The sequence below is a fragment of the Frankliniella occidentalis genome, unplaced genomic scaffold, assembly GCF_000697945.3.
Source record: "Frankliniella occidentalis isolate FOCC.00 unplaced genomic scaffold, Focc_3.1 Scaffold82, whole genome shotgun sequence".
NCBI lineage: Eukaryota > Metazoa > Arthropoda > Insecta > Thysanoptera > Thripidae > Frankliniella > Frankliniella occidentalis.
This window is the reverse complement of record NW_026267212.1, coordinates 1,003,437-1,013,303: the sequence shown is the minus strand read 5'-3', so window position 1 is coordinate 1,013,303 and position 9,867 is coordinate 1,003,437. Positions and strand designations below refer to the sequence as shown.

Here is a 9,867-nt window from a genome sequence, read left to right as displayed (position 1 = left end):
TCATCCCCTCCCACCCCTCCTCTCGGTCGCGTTATGTTGTCACACTTCACTTCCTCCATTGTTTGGCTGGGCGCTACAGCCTCGGCCTTTATGAAAGTGTCTCCCCACTACATCAATCGTGTGCTTGCCGTTAATGCGCTTCGTGCCCCCCCCCCAACACCCCATCGGTATGGTATGCCCGCCCCTGCTCCCGCCCGGTCCCTTCGCCCGGCTCAAAATCCTGCCGCTCGACGTCCCCGTCACCGCGCCGCGCGCGCGCCCACCTCTCGACACGCCGTCCTGCGAGGCACGTTTATAAATTAGTAGGCTCTGAGTTTGAGCTGATGTGCGACGAGTTGGTGGAGAGGGAGAGGAGGGGACCTTCAAAACATTATTTTGAAACTTGGTAATTGACAAATTCAGAACACTATTTGATGCACGAACGTGCAGTAAATTTATAAACGTAGAAGCAACTTTGTTACAAGTAAATGTTAAATTTTGCAATTATTGAAAAATACGAACCATAGTGGAAAAATTATCTCGTAATCTGGCAACTGAAATTTGTAGATGTCACGATATTATAGACCACGAATATTTTTCACCGTCTGTTTATCCAGTCAGCTTATCAGAAAACTGATGGGCCTTGCTTTTGTGTATTAGTTAGAGGAGAGCTAATTTTGCCCCGTCGAATCGTGTTTCGAATGTACGCCCCCAGATGCAATAACGGCCAGGAGGCATTTGTTTTCCCGTCCCTCCTTCTCTGCAGTTTGGATGGCCGATGGGTGAAATGGATCAGGATCGCGGCCCCCAGCCTGACCCCGTCGCACCACCCGCTAGTGGTATCTCTACGCGGGACCCCCGTGGCCTGCGGCTGTCCCGGTGATCGATTTGTCACGTTAAGCCCCGTGAGCCTCTGATCACCGTGTTGCTGCCTCAGCCTCCTTCGCTTTTTCCTTCCCTTTCCCGCCGTTGTATTTTTGTGGCTTTTCTTTGCCCCGCCCTCCCTCGCCGAGATCGTCCACACCGGTAGCGGGACGAGTTGGAGGGCACGCCCTACCCTCACCCTGCCACCCCCGGCCTGCACCCCCCACCTGCCCGCGCAGTCGGAAACAAAAACAACGAGATGGGCAAAGAAACAGTCCTGCTTCAATGTAGGTGTGGATACAGAGTTCCCGAAACGCAAGCGTGATTTTCACGCCAGGCGTGATTATTACGCTCCGTAACGTTCACGCAGCCAACCAGGAACCGACTTTCATCAAGCCGGGCGTGAAAATCACGCCTGGCGTGAGAATCGAACTCTGTATATCCACCCTCAAAAATACACACCATGGGCACTATATCCCATTCGGTGGCGCAGTTGCAGCGCGTAGCGCGGAACCATAACATGTAAAATTTCCTTTATGCTACGGTTAAAGTAAATAGCCGGATCGTCTCCGGCGTGAAAAGATATGACTGTGAGGCATAAACTAAAAGAAAAATAAAACCGAAACAAGGAGTCCAGAGACACTTTAGGGCAAGAGGATTTTGCTTGTTATGGTTCCGCGCTATACGCGCTGCCACCTCGCCACCGAACGCCGTACGGTGCTCGTAGGGCATTTCTGGTGAGCGAAGCAGCGGAAACGGGGACGGCCGACATTAATCTTGCGTTTCAAACAATGTGTTACTCACCTTGTGTAGGGAAAACTGAAACCAAGGAAGAAAATGTCCTTGCCTGTAGCTCCCACGGTGCCATGTTGAATAAATGGGGAGTTGTAACCTCTTCCGGAAAAATCAAAGTAGAGTACGGAGATTGATGGAAATCAAACTCACACAATATCGCTTCTCTCAAATTAGTTTTTTCAGTTTAAAGTATGCCACTGTCTGATAGAGGTGGTGACAGCAAGAGATTTAACCTAACCATCGACACTCGCAGGTTGACAGTGTTACCAACTTAACTGCAAATCGGTCGCACTACCCTTGTGGGGTTCTCAGCCTAATGACATCAGTTTACATCCGCTTGTCTGCCGTCCACCACGAAGAAGTTCTAAGTAATATTGTGGTTTAGGCTAACATTCTAAGTGTTTAAGATGGACTTAGATTGTCTTGAAAAATGGAAAATGTTATCTGACCAAAGGCTGAGATCTGAACCGATCAGCGCAATCTGCGTCTCTCGTTTCCGGCGCCAAGCTTACCCTAAATACCTCTCCAAGAAATACTGGTATTTGAGAAAACAGTTAATCAAGGCCCGAACCAGTACCAAAATCTCAGCAAAAACGAATGCAAATCTGATTTAAATATTATGAAAGACGTTCTCGATAACAACTATAGCCTACCCATAGCGTAGCTTGAATTTTATCACTGGTTCCGCTCTCCTGACTTCATTTTTTCTTTTTCTAATCCCGACGGTTTATTTGTTTTGGTGTTTTGGACAATCACCTTGTGGAAAATTAGTTGTTTGCGTTGTCTGTCATTTTGTCTCTTTGAGGCAATGGTATTTTTTCACTGAAACTAATTTTATAAACTACATAGCTATTGCGGATTTTATTTCCATCCTTCAATGACTCTACTTTTGAGTGTTGCCAGGGAGGTTATGTATCTCCAATCAATAACATTCCATGGTCGGTGTTTGCTTTTTTGGATTTGCTTCGTTTTATTCAACACAGCAAAAGGTGAGTTCGCATTACCTCACAATGTGTGTACATGTTACAAACGTCCCCTTACTGCCCTATTGTGCAGAGAATCATAATAACTTGATTTAAAAGAAAGAGTACAATGTAGACCCTTCCCCCAATATAAGAAATTGCTCCTTCTAAACAACATTGTAAGTGGATGGCAATATCACTACATTAATAGTCACCTTTATTTGAAGTCATTTTATGAGCACTATCAACAATATTAACAGTTACTCTTACTTTTATTTGAAACTTGATGAACGGTCAAACTATAACAGTCTGTCCAGGTTTTTAAAATGTATTGGACCAGATTGTTATTCAATATTAGACTACTTCACCGGAACAGTGTTGCACTGTCACTGGACAAGACAGTAGTTACGATGTTGACTGTTGCTTTTAAACACTGGATTGACCGTGGCCATTCAGTATAATTATGGTACGGGCTTACTAACAGTGAAGTTTACGGTGATACTAGGGAGGCCTAGCAGGGCGAGCAGGGCGATAGGCGCGGCGGGTCCGGTCCGAACCTACCCTATAGACGATCCTCCACAGCAGTCCAGCAGCAGCAGGGCGCCGCCGGCCTACCCCTATCTGCCCCGGCCCACCCCAACCCGCCACGCCTCGCCCCTCACCCTCCTCTTCTCGCCACGCAACCCCTCCTACCATACCCCTTGCAGTCCCAGGAGGCATGAAATGTTTAGCACCTGGCCCGAATCCAACAGCTGATCGGAGCACGGCGAGCCGGAACGAACACGGGCGGCATGTAGCGTGTCCCGTGGCACGGCCTGGCCCGGTGGTAGTGGGGTTTGGGAAGGAGGGGGTGGTTCCAGCCAACCAGCTGCCGTTCGTGATTATGCAAAACGCGTCGCCAATTTGATTAGAATCAGTGTGGCCATTGATTGAATCCCGCGCGCCAGTAATAATTTTAATAATAACATTAAATCGGTGTACGTCGTTGAGCATAGCGATACGCAGTGTTGTGCAAAAATGATCCCGTCAGGTATTTTAATTAGGATGTGGCCAAGCGTATGGTTTCTAAATAGGAAAAGTAAAGAGAAGTTCTGAATCCGAGTCCCCAATCTTTTAATCATTTTTAAAAAATATTCTTCAATTTCATGAAGACTTGTTAAAAGACTACTGTGCAATAGCACAGGAAACCTACCAGACATGTGCAGTGTGGCGTGTTCTGTCTCCACCCTCGCTGTACCATATCACCGTCGTTATCTCCCTCCCCCCCCCCTTTTCCACCGGCCCTCCCCCTCCACCCTCTTCCCCCCCAATGAGCGCTCATCTCGGTGGCAATCATTGCTTCCGGTGGGGAAGGACCTTCTTCCGGCCAGACCGGCTGCGGCATGGCGTGGCGTGGTGGGGTGGGGTGTGTGCGAGGCGTGCGTGGCGCGGCAGCTCTGCGGCAGGACGGGCATAATGTACCGCAGACGTGTCCGCCCGCGCTGCTGCACCCCTCCCGCCCCCTCCCCGGCAGTCAGACCGCAACATCACGTGACACCCCGGGACGTATGCCTGCCGCCGGCGCAAGGAAGCGGTCTTGTCCACGGCGCGGGCAGATGGTTGACACCCGCTGCGCACGTGCGCTGTGCGCTGCTTGTACAGGGGGTGGGGCTGGGCGGCGGGGTTGGGGGGCGGGCGCCCCCGACATGACAACAAAGCAGCAACCCACGCGACGCTGCCTGCATTTGGAAAGCCACGCCAGCCGCACCGCGTGTTCATTTACCCCTTCCATCAGCCACCCCCCTCCTCCTATTCCGTGTGGGACCACGCACGCGCGCCCCGCTTGCTTACAACCGTGTCACTCGGTATGACTGCTTTGCATTTCAATCCACCCGCTGATGTCTCTCGCCGCCGCCACCAAACAGATGGCGCTGTTGGAGCTGATCCTTCCTCGGGGACCTGACGCGGGACATCACGCATTTTTTTCAGCCCGCCCTGCTGCTTTGAAAAAGCTTCAGAGCGGTCCTATGCAACCCCTCTGGCGTCTGCCCGTCTGTGTCTGTCTGTGTATGTCGGTCGGTCTGCGTCTGTCGCCCGTGTAAGGAAGGGAGATGAGCTAGTGGTCTGAAATTTTCAGTGTGTCTACGGTCATCCCCCCTGCCCGGCGTTTTGACTTACGGATTGGTCGTTTTTCTTTCATCAACTTCCCCCGTATATGAGGAGGCGTCGCCAGCTCGACCGAAAACAGTCAAAAGAGGTGGCGGGAGGCGGCCGGTTGCCTCTCGCCACCCCCTCCGGTCCCCTCTTGCCCTCCGCGCCTGCACGCCGGTGCGTAGGCAACCCATCGAGCTGCCGCGTATTCTCTCGGACACCCGGTAGACATAGACATCCCCCCCCCCCCCCCACTCGCCCTAGGCAGGCCGCTTAGGTTGTTCCTGTTTCCAGCCGGTGGTTTTGTTGTTGTTATACCTACTGTGGAGACGAGGGGGTATTCTGATTCACTACCAGAAAACGTGTACAGAGTACTCGGTGTTACACCGAATTACATAGTATTGCCGGGTATTACACTGGTATTACAAGCATAATTCGACCATTTCATAGAATATTTTGTAATTTGTCAGGGTTCATACCGGTCAGGGAAATCAGGGAAGTCAGGGAAAAGTCAGGGAAAATGAAATTGTACTAGAAATCAGGGAAAAGTCAGGGAAATCTGATAAAAAGTCGGGGAAAAATTAAGAAATATAATAGTTTGCGCGACGAGCATGGCATCGTGAACGTATGGGCCAGGGCCAATCTTAGCCATGACGCCTGAGTAAGAATGATTATTAACTTTCTTGACTTATCTTATTAAGTATTATTTTATTTTTCTTCGATATAATATTCCGTTTTCGCCTCAATTTTGCAAAGTTTGCCCTCTCTCTTAATTAAAAAATGTCAGGGAAAAACAGGTTTTTTCCGTCTGGAAATCAGGGAAAAGTCAGGGAAAATGAAAATACAGATCCGGTATGAACCCTGTTTGTCGGTATTACATTACACGTAATACCGCGTAACACAGGTGAGGCGTACAGGGTATTACGGGAATGAGTACCCCCTCGAGTGGAGACGAAGCGAGGCGACCACGGCGTTAAGAGTGTACCTCGCACACGTGGTTGCCCGCGGATTTGATTGAGATCACAAAGTGCTGTTGGCCCACCTCGCTTTGGGCTTTTAGCGCATTTTCTTCTCGCAGCGGCAAATTAACAGCGCAGACAAAGGGTCGGAAAAGGATCGATTTTATATTGGTTTCAGACCTGGTGTGCGCACGCAGCTGGCTGGTTGTTGGGTGTGCTGCTGCCTGCCTGCGCCCAGCGTGACTCGAGTTTGGAAAAGAAGTTATGGCAGAATGGGCGACGGGACGTATTGAATTTACCGGCTGGTGGTACAAGTAAAGTTGTGTGTTCGCTTTGTGCAAACTCTGTGTGTGTGAGTGTGAGGAAGGGAGGGGCAGGGGGGAGAGAGTGAGAAGGAAAATCTTGTACGGAGGGGTCTTATACCTCGATAAGGAAAGTTGGTTTATTAAAGTTAAACTTTTTAACGGAATTCTTCGTTCGGTTTTGGTAGATATTATCGAGGGTGGTGACTGTCCAAGCTGTTAAAATCTGTGGATTTTTTTCAGTACATTATTGACAGAATCCAATTTTAGTTTCTTTTCTTTCTTTTGCAGTGCACGGACGAGCACCGCACGGCAGGGCGAGCGAGCGACGTGGAGGTGAGTGAGGGGCGGAGATGGAATCTGGGATGGAATGAATTTGACGAACGAACTCCACATGGAGTCGTGCCAAAAGTATAGTGCATGGAGCATGTACTGCTCAGCACCGCCACGTTCGTCGGAGCGAAACGGGGGGAGGGAGAGGGACAGCTAAAACCTCCCCTGACCTTTGAGAAAACCCTAAATGCGATGAGAGAAGGAAAACATGAAAGACACTATGCGTAAGTGTGGGTGGGTGGAATCTGCCCTACAATTTGTTGCCCTCGTCCAAAAATGTGACAAGATGAAGCTTCTTGAACCATTATTCTTCCGAGCAGGGGGATACAGTAGGCGCTCGCTATAGTTCCGCCTCCGGTTCAGAATTGGAGTGGGTGAGTGGGGTCGCCAGAGGCGGAACTATAGCGAGCGTCTTCCCCCACTCCTTCTCTACCGCTCTTGCTCACACTGCTGGCTGGCAGCCCGGGGGGAAGGTGGTGGGGAGGAGGAAGAGAGGGGGGCCGCTTCTCGCTCGGAGTGGGGGAACCATGCCTGGCGGGGAGGGAGCGCCGGCGGAACTAAAGAGAGCGGAACTATAGCGAGCCCTCACTGTAAAGATCTCGATGACGTATGGGCTGGTATCAGAGAATTTTTACGAGAACAGAGTACTGGAAGATATGTTTCTAATTTTGCCGGAAACCAGTGACTTCATGTGAAACGTGAGCGGGTTGGGCCGACTGTGTGACTGAGTGACTCATCCAACACGAGACCAAGCAGGTCTGAGCGAGGGGTCCTCCACTCTCCAAGTGGGTGTACAACGAGTTGCGTGAGTGTCCACGAGTATTCGAGAGTATAAGCGAGTATCCGCGAGTTTATGCGAGTAATGGCGAGTATCCGCGAGTATAAGGCGAGTATTTGTCGATTTTTTCGCGAGTTTTCGCGAATTTTCCGCGAGTTGTCGCGAGTTGTCGGGAGTTGTCGGGAGTTGTCGCGAGTATCATGCGAGTATTTTTCCTCGTGTACAACGAGTTGGCGAGTGGGGGACCCCTCGGGTCTGAGCCCGAGTAAAGTATATGGGTGTAATACTATGGCCAAGACCTACCTCCCGTCCGGCTCCCGTCAGATCTCCGGCAACGTGCATAGTGCACCTTCAAACTTGGAGCTCTGTAGAGGTACTAGCCGAATTAATTTAGTTCGGCAAATTACAAAATAAACTCCTCCATCTATCTTTCAGATTCCGAGATTTTTCACTCTAATCTTTGTTTCACAGTGTGGAAGTGAGGCGCTAGTAGCCAGTGCGTTCCATACTAAATCTCCGGCGAAACACACACAGCACAATAGAATATTATTTCTTTCATATCGTACCCTACCATTTTTAATTCTTCATGAAGCTTTCGAGCTGCTCCATGGGTGCTTCTGTGGTTTTACAGTTTTTATATATTTCAAATTACGAATACTTAATCACGATCGATTTTAGACTCTAGGGAACATATGTTAATATATATTATAAAACGTAAAAGCTTTTACGTTATTCGGACTGTGACACAATTATATGCGGTCTTTTCTCCCACATTTTAAGTGCGGGACAGCCTGGCCTGGCCCTTGCGGCTGGCCGTGCCGGTGGTCGGGTGCTCACAATGAAACAATAGCGGTTATTGTGTGTCAGCTTGCATAAAACGCGCTCGGCCAATTATTTAGCAGCTTGCCTCTCCCCGACATATGGCCTTCCCCCGCCCGAGTTGCGGGAGCCCCCTGGCTCCTCCTCGGCCGAGCGTTTTTATCTTCTTTCGCTTAAAGCTTGCGCAAAACGTGCCTGATAGTAGTGCGGCCATATTGTTTACTATCAATTCATTTCCGCTTTCGGTATTTGTGTTTTCCCAACTGTGTCCACAGGAATTGGTGCAGACGTGTCTTTTGAGGTGAAGTGTCACGCGCGTCTCGTTTGTGGTTTAAGGCGCTCTGCTGCGTGGCGTTTAAAACGAGTAATTGTCGCACGCTGTCAGTTGTAATGTACTCGCCGCTGGTCGCCGTCCTCGGCCTCTGCTCCCTGCATAAATTTCTGTCGTGCAGCCTGTCCAGTCGAGGGCCCATGGCCCCTTCCCCCCCTCCCCCATCCCTGTCCACCCACTCTGTCATCTCTGTTGTAATTACGCGCCCTGCATTGGCGAGCTTGTTGAACAAGATCCTCATGCTCCCTGACAAGAGATAGAATTGGATCGGCACGTTGAGCGGCTGAGGTGCGGTGCGGAGGGGAGGGAGAACAGTAGCTGGTCGTGTACTGTAGCTGGGGCAGTTGCGACTGTGTTACACTGTAAAACATTTGTCAGACTATTCAGAAAACATTTTGTAAAATAATGCTTGAGATTAAATTTTGTCTTAAGTTTGTAAGGAACTTAAACTCCACTGTTAAAAGTAAGTAAGAAATTCACGAAGAATTCGTCGTGAAAAAAGTTGTCAGAACTCGTTGTGATTTTTTGGTAAATCACAACAACTTTTCTTCGTTGTCAATAACTTCAGAAAGTATTACGATTGGTACAGAACTATTTCAAATTGAGATAGCCAAACGCACCATTTCTGATTACAGAGTAGTGTTGTGATCTCACCGTTGCTTCGTATCGAAAAAGTATTGGAAAATCACAAAATACTTTTAACAGTGTCTACCAATCGCCAGAGTTCAGGAGGCAGTTGCCAAAGCTAAGCCGGTTCCTTATCGTTGTTCCGTGTTCAGCTTCTCCTCCCCTAGCAAATTCTCTGCAGAGGTGCGTGAGACGAGCTAATGTGCCCAAGCGCACAGGCACAAGCGGCATATACGATGAGCACTTCAGCCCTGTAGCTTTACAGCATTTTTAATCGCACATAATCTACTTTACACAGTTTTGTCGTGTCGCGTTGTCGGCGAGTCCGCGGAGGGACAAAAAGTGTAACTCAGTGCCATTCCATTGTTGCCGTTCTAATCGTAATAGGAGCTCTAGCTATCCCCCCTCTGCACTGTTGTGACGGTTGTAAATAAAACCATTTTTTATAGAAAGCCCCCTGCTCAGGCAACGCAAGAGTTCAAATCAGACTGCTTGACATTCGTAAGAAGAAAATAATTTTATGCTAATGGGTCGTTAATCAAATGTCTGTATATCTCGGTAAATTGTAACTGTAGTATATTTCGCAAGAAAATCAAAGGCCGTGAGCACAGTAATGCACGATACTGAATTGACACTGAAAGTTGGGGAAATTCGGGGAAAATAATGTTTCGGTTATTTCACTTCGTATCAGGAACTGCTAGTCTGCCGGGTCACTTTTGGAACTTTCACGTTCACGTGCGGGCAAAAGACGGAAAGGGGAGGGTGGGCTCACTGTAAAGATCTCGATGACGTATGGGCTGGTATCAGAGAATTTTTACGAGAACAGAGTACTGGAAGATATGTTTCTAATTTTGCCGGAAACCAGTGACTTCATGTGAAACGTGAGCGGGTTGGGCCGACTGTGTGACTGAGTGACTCATCCAACACGAGACCAAGCAGGTCTGAGCGAGGGGTCCTCCACTCTCCAAGTGGGTGTACAACGAGTTGC

General features: G+C 49.2%; 1 protein-coding gene across 2 annotated transcripts in view; it reads left to right on the top strand.

Moving 5' to 3' along the window:
* LOC127749725 (uncharacterized) overlaps window positions 1–9,867 on the top strand; it is a 141,407-nt gene that overhangs the window by 11,291 nt on the left and 120,249 nt on the right. The window contains exons 1-2 of one of the 2 annotated variants that reach the window (XM_052269121.1): window positions 2,555–2,627; window positions 6,283–6,327. The gene's annotated coding sequence lies outside the window, so the exon portion shown is untranslated. Of the gene's footprint in view, window positions 1–2,554; window positions 2,628–6,282; window positions 6,328–9,867 lie in introns of those variants that run through there. The other variant, XM_052269120.1, reaches the window with a different exon arrangement.